At 43.1% G+C, this 10,813-nt stretch overlaps 1 pseudogene; it reads left to right on the top strand.

Annotated features, from left to right (window-relative positions):
- Nucleotides 1-10,813, top strand: part of LOC105547214 — a 134,378-nt pseudogene that overhangs the window by 107,447 nt on the left and 16,118 nt on the right.

Below are 10,813 nucleotides of genomic sequence, written 5' to 3'. Positions count from 1 at the left end.
CATTTGCCCTCTAGAGAAAGTCTAAGCTTTTTGTTTTGGCATACAATAACCACCACTATCCAGCCCTTGACCAATTCTATAGCCTCATCTCCAGCCACTCCCCACCTCATGCTTGCTGTTCCAGGGATAACAAACTCTTGGTAGTTTCTCTCACTCTGTGCTGTTTTTCTCCCCTTTGCCCTTGCTCATGCTAACTTCCTTGCTTGGTATGCCCTTCTATATTTCCAAATTCCTTACTCTATTCATCCTTCAAGAATAAGCTCTGAAAATTAAAAAGAAAAAACAGGTCATGTATACTGTGGTCCCATTCATGCAAAATTGAACACACAGCTATTATATGAGAATGGATATGTGGAGAGGTGACTTAAAGAATGGCAAAATAATTATAATAGTTAACAGTGAAATATCAAATTTTCACTTTTTTGTGTTGGATAATTTTTGAGAAGGTAAGATAATGACTCCCATACAAATATGAAAAGAACAAGTGCCAACCTTTTAAAACTTGTTAATTAATGAGGGGAACCACAAAGCCATTACAACTGATTCAAAAGTAAATTCAAAGAACCACACATATATAGGCCATAGGGAAGAGTAAAATTTGCTTAATAGATGCAAAGCTGACTTCTTCCTATGTAGAGGGAAAATTGAATCTCCTCCAGATTAAATTTATATGCATCTCTGTATAGATGCAAATATTTATTAGTTACCTAAAACTCTCAAATAGCTCAAAGACAATGTATGATACAGAGACCCCACAGAATTAGGTTACCTAGACGAGTAGCTAGACAACGCCTAGTTTTTTACTGAAGATATCCAGAGTCCATTTCAAAGTCAGGTCTGTTTTAAAGTCTTTTGCAACTTTTCCCTCAACTTTCTTATACATTTTTACAAATATTTTACAAATATTAAAAAAAATTTTATAATGAACATATATCCTTTTTTAATTAAAAAAGCATGCCTCCAAACAAACAAAAACAAACAAATGCAATATTAGAAGCTCCTTTTCCTCGATTGACTTAGGTGTCACCTTTTCCAAATTATTTATCTAACCACTGCCACCCCAAGGTTAAGTTAGGTGCCGTTCTTCTTCTATGCTCCCATAAAAGCATGTGAATCATATGTTCCTCTTACCACAATGTATTATAATCATATTTTTCTGCAGGCCCAGCTCAGGCTGTGAGTGCTTTGAGTACCCAAATCATGAGTCATCTTTGTATTCTGGCCGCCCAGCCCATAGCAGGTTCCTAATAGATGCTCACTGAATGAATGAAGAGACTAGTGCATGCATTGATTCTGTATCTTTTGCCAAAATTATATTGGGGATGGGAAGGGGAGAGAGAGAGAGAGAAACGCTTAGCATTTGCTTTTAAAAATAAATTGTTTGGAGTGACATTAACAAAATGTTGAGTAGGAAGAGAAGGAAACCCAACACTGTTTTGAATCCTTGGCTACAAGGGAGGTAGGGAACCATAATGAACGAGTAGGGATTGTAGGAGTCAAATTTCAGAGAAAAAAAAGAATTGTGAATTTATCTGTAAAGTTTGCTTCAAAAGCATTTATCTGCTGTGATATTTGCCTAAGATTTACTAAGGTTGAAGTACTTAAATAAGGGAATTGGCTTTATGTAAATAAGTTCATAGCTACAGATTTGTGAAGATTTGAATAGAGACTCAGTATTCTAAATATCAGGAAAACACAAGTTCACAGTGTACACAATGCCTGATGCCACCCAAAGCCTGAACACTTAAAAATCATGAATGGGTACTTTACAATAAATGCTTTAAGACCAGAGCTGAACTAACACCACAGACTGCACAGGGGAAGGGTCTGACATGTAGTAACTAAGGAATTTGACCTGTAGGTCCAGTGAGGCCCCTAAGAAACCATTACATCACTGCAACCAAATCTTCATTCATTCATTCATTCATTCATTCATTCATTCTTTCTTTCTTTCTTTCTTTCATTCAACAAATACCTATGAAGCAATCGCTAAGTGCCGGGCACCCTGCTAGAAGTGACAAATGTAACACTGTCACTTAGAGTTAGAAAGGTGAATGTGAAAAGTAAGCACAGGAGGGAGGACATCAGGTCACATGGAGGAGACAATAAATCAGCTTTGGGGTGTCAGGAAGGACTCCTCTCATGTGCTGAAAATGAAGATAAGTCCAGAAGAAGAGGCTGAGGGATGCAAAGCAGCCAGGGTAGAGCACTGGGAGCAGGAAGTCAAATGTGTCTCGAAGCTTGAGGCTAGAGACTCGTGGAGGACAAAATGATAAAACGTATCACTCTTAAGAAGCTGTGGAACTTTAGGAACTTGAGAGTTTACAAAGCCCTCTCACATCTTAATTTATTTGGGCCTCTCACAACAAACCTGTGAAGTAGATGTTCATTATCCTAGGGGTTCTCAATGAATAAATATTTATTGAATATGTTGACCTAAGAGGATGAAGCTGAGGCAAAATTAATACAAGTAGAGAGTTTATTTGGGCCAAACTTGAGGATTGCAACCCAGGAGCATAGATTCAAGTTGCCCTGAATATACACTCCAATTAGCAGGAGTTACAAGTGAATTTTTAAAGGCAAAAACGGGGACAGGGAATGGACTGTTACAAAATTGTTTGTCAGAAATTCTCATTGGTTTACACAGAGAACATTGATTAGTGATTGGCTATACATTTGTAAACTACAGAGTATGTGTTATAGTGTCTGGTGTGGCATTATTAGGTTAAATTTCCAGCTACTTGTGGCAATAGCAAGCAGTGTCAAGAGATGAATACTTAGGTCAAAGAGGGGAGTAGGGTGTGGGATTGTGGCCTCATTTTAATGTCTCTCTGGGCCTAACAATTAAAAGGATTTGTATTCCTCAGATACAAATTTCTTTTCTCAAGCCTATGTGTGCATATGTCAGAATTTGATATCAGATAACAGAAGCCACTCAAGCTAATTTAAAGAGAAGAGATTTCATATACAAAATTCTGTGTTCATAAAATCACTAGAAAGGCTCACTGGAGCAGGCTTGAGGCTGATCTTCCAGGAGCGATTCTTAGACCCACCCAGTTCTAGCCCAAAAAGGGAGATGATATTTCATCAGAAACCACCATGTTTAGGCCCCTGACCCTGGGTTGGGGGTCCTCACCAGCAGTGGAGCCAACTATAAACTTAAATTAGCCAACAAAGTTGCCATGATCACAGGATCTACAAACAGTTGAGAACAACTCTTTGGGAATTTGGGAACTGTGGGTGTCTTTGGGTTTTGCTGACTTCATTTCTTAGGCTCATCCTCACAAAGCAAAGTTTACTAGGCTTAAGTGCTAGTAGTTTTTTGGGAAGGTGATCTTAATGAGCAACATCGAGGAACAGGAAAGGAAACTAGGAAAGGAGACAAAACCAGTGCAGGATGTGTTATGGAGTCAGCCCACTATAGGTCACTGGGTGAGAGGTTTCAAAGGTCTTCTAGGAAGCAGGAAATGCATCTCAGAGGCATCTCTCAGGGGAAGAGGAGAGAATTCCTCCATCAGTCAAGAGTTGCCCTATGTGGGTTAATGCCTCATACTTTGAAGTTGCATGCCTGTGAGCACTCAGTGGTTTCACATGCCTGAGGCAGGGAGCTCTCTGGTTGCAGCTACAAAGCAAACTAAAGCCTTGAGAAACTAAACTGTGAACGAGTTTTCATAGTAGGAATTTTTGTGGGAGGGGAGGCCAAGAAGATCTGATGTGGACATAGGAGGTTCAATGCATCTATGGACCCTTTATCTCTTTATCTCTTCTAGTCCTCTGACCATCCATAGTGCAGCATGAGGTTATCTGCTCTGAGTTAGTGGAGAGAATTCATTTGGTGCCTCAGGGCTAGAAATGCAGCAAGAAAAGTCTCAGTCCTAGTCTAAATTGTCACCTCCTTCTCATCTCTGCCCCAGGATCGGCTTCGCCATTGCCCAGTGTCTGGCCCACTATAGGGCCCACGTGGTCATCAGCAGCGGGAAGCAGCAGAAGGTGGCCACGCCCTAGGAGGAGGGCCACGCCCTAGGAGGAGGGGCTGAGCATGTGCCAGATACCCTGTGCTACATGGGGAAGGCTGAGGACCGGGAGCGGCTGGTGGTCATGGTGAGGGGCATAGAAGGAGGTGCAGACAGGCTCATGGATTCTGATACTATGCCCCACGTTAGGGCAGAGGGATAAAGCCACCATCACAGGAATCAGGTCAACTATGTGTCACTTGAGCCTTGTCCACAAGGCCCAATCTCCAGTTAACCGACCTGGGCACAGAAAGGACCAGCTTATGGAGGGCATCCTTTCTCCACCCAGGTTTGTTCTCTCCCTCAGGGAGAGAGGGAGTGCATGTGGCCTGGGACTCAGGGAGATGTTGGGGTGGGGACCATGCTGGTGGGAAAGGAGAAGCTGGTTTCTCCACCAGCTCCGTGGAGCCAGCCAGGCCCTCCTGGAAGATTCCTGAGGAGGGGTCTGAGGGGACAGAGATGTTATACAGAAGGAAGCCCTGGTCTTATAGTCAGAGGTAGAGTATTCAGGGAATTGGAGAGGGGACAGTGAAATTTCAGGACACAGTGCAGGTGAGAGGTGTGTTTGGGAACGGGTAGCCAACAGTGCCTAGGACTAGAAGGAGGACGTGAAAGGGTACTTGGGTGATGCTCCACTGCTTTTTATCCAGAAACTCAGTACCTGGCTCCTAAAGGAAAAGAGAGAATCTCCATCCTCACATCATATTGTTCTCCTGTGCTTTGAACTTGACCTAGGTACAGCCTCTGGGACATTAAACAGGAGTCACCTCTCACTGCTGAAGACACCCTCTTCTTCCGTAACCTTATTCCTTTATGTCCCTTTCTTACTCTCAGGCCCTGGAACACTGTGGGGGTGTGGACTTCCTGGTGTGTGTGGCAGGGGTCAGTCACTTGGTGGGAAGTGCCTTGGGGATCAGTGAGCAGGTCTGGGACAAGGTGAGGTCTGGGGAAGCCAGTAGGGGGCAGGAAAGCCAGACTTCATCCTCACCTTCCTGCCATGTAACCCTCTCTCCATCTAGGCTCACATATCCAGAGCTGATCCTCAGCTCCCACCATCCACCTTCCCATGACAGATTCATTGGTGCAGAGTGAGGCCTGGGGCTTGAACTCTCTGAGCCTCAATTTCCCCATCTGTGAGATGGATGTAGGAGTGTTTAAGTGGCAGTTTTGGTCCCCACTGTTCAGGAGCTACCATTCTGCAGGGAATGTCCAACCAAAAACCATATAGTCACAAAAAATATGGGGCACAGAGAAGAGAATGACAGCCTAATCCCTAACATGGGTACCTTCTGGCTATCACCCCAAAACCTAGCCTTCCCCAGACTCAGCTGTTGATGCCTCCTCTGCTCCAGATGAAACTGGTGTGCTTGGAAACATAGGGAGACAACCCATATACTCTGGGGTCTTCTGCTGGAAGAGCCTTCAGCCTAACCCATTTACTCCTGCATCTTCAGGATGCCCCATTTCCATGAATGCACGGGAAAGCCAACACTCCACCCACATCATGGGTGTCCGAGGTCATCATGCCCACATTCTAACCTGGTACATTTCCCAATACGGTGAGACTGCTGGACTGACTGTATCTTCACTCCCCCACCTCCTGTTTTCTCTGATTTCAGATCCTAAACATCACTGTGAAAGCCCCAGCCTGCTGCTGAGCCAGCTGCTGCCCACATGGAGAAGATGGGGTAAGGGTGGGGAAGGGGAATAAGGAGGTAGCTGCTTGATATCAAAGAGGGAGCAGGGGAACTAGAGTGAGAGGGGGCAGATTTCAGTTAGACATTCCTACTGGGAAACAGGCTTAGCTGAGCCAGTCATACAAGAATGGTGAGTGTGTGGCTTTCATACTTCTGGGTCAGCCCAAAAAAACAAGAGTTCTATCCATTAGTGTTGTTCCCTCACATCTGGAGTGCCCAGGGGGTCTGGCAAGGTCTTGACTGGAATAAGGAGGAAGGATCCACAGATAGAAGGTCCCAGAGTCCTGACAATGGTCTTGGAATCAGAGACCTTTGGGCTATAGGAGCTCTGGCCACAAGAGTTCAGGCTGATGACTCTGAGGCACCCCATAGCAGGCCTATAACTAGAGCAGTTGTTTCTCAGGTCCACTCAACTCTTATCCCTCCTGCTTCCTCTGACACCTGTCCTACCCAACCTTTTCCCAGCCCCTGCCAGTCAGTTCCCAAATTAGGAAGCCTATTTCCTTGCTGTCCTCACAGCCCGTGATAGATGCATCACCTGTGGGATGGGCCTAGGGCTGTCTCTTGCTGTCAAATCCCCACTGGTCTCAACGACTCGGGATGTTCCCAGATGCTCCCCCATGCCATTTGTCCTAGGGTTGGAACAATCTGCCTGTGCTCCTGGGAGATCCTTGTTCATTCTTGAATTTCGGCCCAATCTTTAGAAGGTTTCATTTTCTGACCAGCTCAGGAACACAGCTTCTCCTGAAGGTGCTCTAGCCATCCCTGTCCAACTCCTCCAACTTAGGCCTGTCTCATTCCTGTTCTAAAACAGATCCCTCTGGCCATGCCCCAGCCTCCTAAACATCTCCCTCCTACTTAGCCATGCCTCCTCTGAAGGTTAGGACCACCCAGTTATCTCCACCAGCATTGTCCTCATTCTCTTCTTTAAAATGGTCAGCGGAAGTAAAGTGAATTTTTGTCAGTCGCAGGTAAAGTGCTTTGCAGATAGATGTAGTTTTAAGACTCTTTTCCCAACTGTTTTTCTTCCCTTCAGTTCCCATATTGACATTCTGGAGCAGTCACTGAATTCAGCAAGCATGTACTGAGCAGCTAGTATAGACTGGGCTGCGTCTCTGGACTTGTGTGATCATCTGTGAAACACAGCCAGGACTTCTAATTAATGATGACTTCTGAGGCCCCTTCCAGCTCTAACACAGGCATGGCGTGATATTAGATTGAATCTCAGTGGTCCCGAGTCACTGAGAACAGTGGGGAATTGACAGGAGGAGCCAGCCCTAGGTCCATCCCACAGGTAATACATCTACCATGGGCTGTGGGGAGAGCAAGGAAGCAGACTTCCTAATTTGGGAAATGACTGGCAGGGGCTGGGAAAAGGTCGAGGAGGACAGGGCCAGTGTGAGAGGAAGTGGGAGGGACAAAAAATATGATTTTTATTGATAGAAAATGGCCAAGTACAGTAATTTATGTGGTTAAACACAGTACCATGGTTTTCAAATTGTTTTTAATGGCAGAAACCTTTTGTCAAACAATAACCTCCATAGGAGTCCAATGCATAAAACAGACAAAAGCAGAAATGCCCAGGTTAAAATTGGATTAGGGGCCTGATGCTCAACCATTTGGTCCCTGTTCCTGGTACTGGGCACCTCTTGCAGAATCTGGCTTCACAAAACTGGTTGCAAACTACAAATGTAAAGAAGACAGTGTGGGCTTTGGAGTCAGAGACACCTACCTTTAGATCCCTGCTCTGTCACTAGCTACATATGCTTGGTAATTAAACTCTCTGGGCCTTTGTTTCCTTACCTATTAAATGGGATAATGATGCTTGGCACACCTCTTGTGAACATTAAATGGCATGATAAAATATCTTGATTATGCACGTAGTAAAGATTGTCTATGTATATTTACTAGAGTAAATAATAAACATTGGCTGGGTGTGGTGGCTCACACCTGTAATCCCAACACTTTGGGAGGCTGAGGCAGAAAAGTCGCTTGAACCCAGGAGTTCAAGGGTGCAGTGAGCTATGATCACACTACTCTACTTCCAGCTGGGTGATCAAGTGAGACCCTGTCTCAAAAAAAATTATTTGAAAATGAATATTATCATTTTCACAGCTACAAGAGTGTCACATACTAAAGTTCTTTACAAGTGAAAGAACTTTACATCACAATTAAAAGAACTAGAGAACCAGGAGAAAACCAACCCCAAAGCTAGCAGAAGACAAGAAATAACCAAAATCAGAACTGAACTGAAGGAGATTGAGACACGAAAAAACCATTCAAAAGATCAATGAATCCAGGAGTTGATTTTTTGAAAAAAATTAATAAAATAGACTGCTAACTAGACTAATGAAAAAAAAATCCAAATAAACACAATTAGAAATGACAAAAGGGGTCATTGATCCCATGGAATACAAATAGCTACCAAAGAATATTATGAACACCTCTATGCACATAAACTAGCAAATCTAGAAGAAAAGGATACATTCCTGGACACATCCACCCTTCCAAGACTGAGCCAGGAAGAAATTGAATCCCTGAACAGACCAATAATGAGCTCCAAAATAAAATCAGTAATAAATAGCCTACCAAGAAAAACCTAGGAATGACAGATTCACAGCTGAATTCTCCCAGCTGTACAAAGAAGAGCTGGTACCACTCCTACTGAAACTATTCCAAAAATTTCAGAAAGAGGAACTCTTCCCCAATTCTTTCTATGAGGCCAGCATCATCCTAATACCAAACCCTGTCAGAAACACAGCAAAAAAAGGAAATGTTAGGCCAATATCCTTGATGAACGTTGATGCAAAAATCCTCGACAAAATACTTGCAAACTGAATCCAGCAGCACATCAAAAAGCTTATGCACCACGATCAAGTAGGCTTTATCCCTGGGATGCAAAGTTGGCACAACATACACAAATCGAGAAATGTGATTCATCACATGAATAGAATTAAGGACAAAACTACATGATTATCTTAATAGATTCAGAAAAGGCTTTTGATGAAATTCAACACCCTTCCTGTTAAAAATTCTCAATAAACTAGGTATTGAAGGAACATACCTCAAAATAATAAGAGCCATCTATGACAAACCCACAGCCAACATCATACTAAATGGGCAAAACTTGGAAGCATTACCCTTGAAAACTCGCACAGGACAAGGATGCCCTGTGTCATCATTCCCATTCAACATAGTATTGGAAGTCCTAGCCAGAGTAATCAGGCAAGAGAAAGATATAAAGGCAGCCAAATAGGAAGAGAAGAAGTCAAATTATCCCTGTTTGCAGGTGACATGATCCTATATTGAGAAAACCCACAGTCACGACACAAAAGCTCCTTAAGCTGATAACCAACTTCAACAAAGTTTCAAGATACAAAATTAATGTACAAAAATCACTGGCATTCCTATACACGAACAAGAGCCAAGCCAAGAGCCAAATGAGGAATGCAATTCCATTCACAACTGCCACAAAATATACCTAGGAATACAGCTAAACAGAGAGGTGAAAGATCACTACAATAAGAACTACAAAACATTGCTCAAAAAAATCAGAGATGACAGAAACAAATGGAAAAACATTCCACACTCATGGATAAGAAGAATCTATATTGTTAAAATGGCAAAATTGCCTAAAGCAATGTATACATTCAAGGCTATTCCTATTAAACTACAAATGACATTCTTCACAGAACTAGAAAAAGAACTATTTTAAAATTTATATGGAGCTAAAAAAGAGCTTAAATAGCCAAAGCAAACCTAAGCAAAAATAATAAAGCTGGAGGCGGTTCCAAGATGGCCAAATAGGAACACCTCCAGTCTACAGCTCCTAGTGTGAGTGACATAGAAGACGGGGGATTTCTGCATTTCCAACTGAGGTATGGGGTTTGTCTCACTGGGGCATGTCTGACAGTGGGTGCAGGACAGTGGGAGCAGCTCACTGAGTGAGACCAAAGCAGGGAGAGGCATCTCCTCACCCAGGAAGTGCAAGGAATCAGGGAATTCCCTTTCCTAGCCAAGGGAAGCCATGACAGATAGCACCTGGAAAATCGGGTCACTCCCACCCAAATACTGCACTTTTCCACAGGTCTTAGCAAATGGCACACCAAGAGATTATGTCCCGCACCGGGCTTGGAGGGTCCCACACCCATGGGGCCTCCCTCATTGCTAGCGCAGCAGTCTGAGATCTACTAGAATAACCAATATAGAGAAGTCCTTAAATGACCCAATGGAGCTGAAAACCATGGCATGAGAACTATGTGACGAATGCACAAGCTTCAGTGACTGATTCGATCAACTGGAAGAAAGGGTATCAGTGATTGAAGATCAAATGAATGAAATGAAGCAAGAAGAGAAGCTCAGAGATAAAAGAGTAAAAAGAAATGAACAAAGCTGCCAAGAAATATGGGACTATGTGAAAAGACCAAACATACATCTGATTGGTGTACCTGAAAGTGACAGGGTGAATGGAAGCAAGTTGGAAAACACTCTGCAGGATATTATCCAGGAGAACTTCCCCAACCTAGCAAGGCAGGCCAACATTCAAATTCAGGAAATACAGAGAATGCCACAAAGATACTCCTCAAGAAGAGCAACTCCAAGACACATAATTGTCAGATTCATCAAAGTTGAAATGAAGGAAAAAATGTTAAGGACAGCCAGAGAGAAAGGTCGGATTACCCACAAAGGGAAGCCCATCAGACTAATAGCGGATTTCTTGGCAGAAACTTTACAAGCCAGAAGAGAGTGGGGGCCAATGTTCAACATTCTTAAATAAAAGAATTTCCAACCCAGAATTTCAAATGCAGCCAAACTAAGCTTCAGAAGTGAAGGAGAAATAAAATCCTTTACAGACAAGCAAATACTGAGAGATTTTGTCACCCCAAGCCTGCCTTACAAGAGCTCCTGAAGGAAGCACTAAACATGGAAAGGAACAACCAGTACCAGGCGCTGCAAAAACATGCCAAAAATAAAGACCATCGAAGCTAGGAAGAAACTGCATCAACTAATGAGCAAAATAACCAGCTAACATCATAATGACAGGATCAAGTTCACACATAACAATATTAACCTTAAATGTAAATGGGCTAAATTCTCCAATTA

Source organism: Mandrillus leucophaeus, unplaced genomic scaffold, assembly GCF_000951045.1.
Source record: "Mandrillus leucophaeus isolate KB7577 unplaced genomic scaffold, Mleu.le_1.0 Scaffold380, whole genome shotgun sequence".
NCBI classification, from domain to species: Eukaryota; Metazoa; Chordata; class Mammalia; order Primates; family Cercopithecidae; genus Mandrillus; species Mandrillus leucophaeus.
Note: the sequence above shows the minus strand (reverse complement) of the source record. Positions and strands in the feature narration are given on the sequence as shown.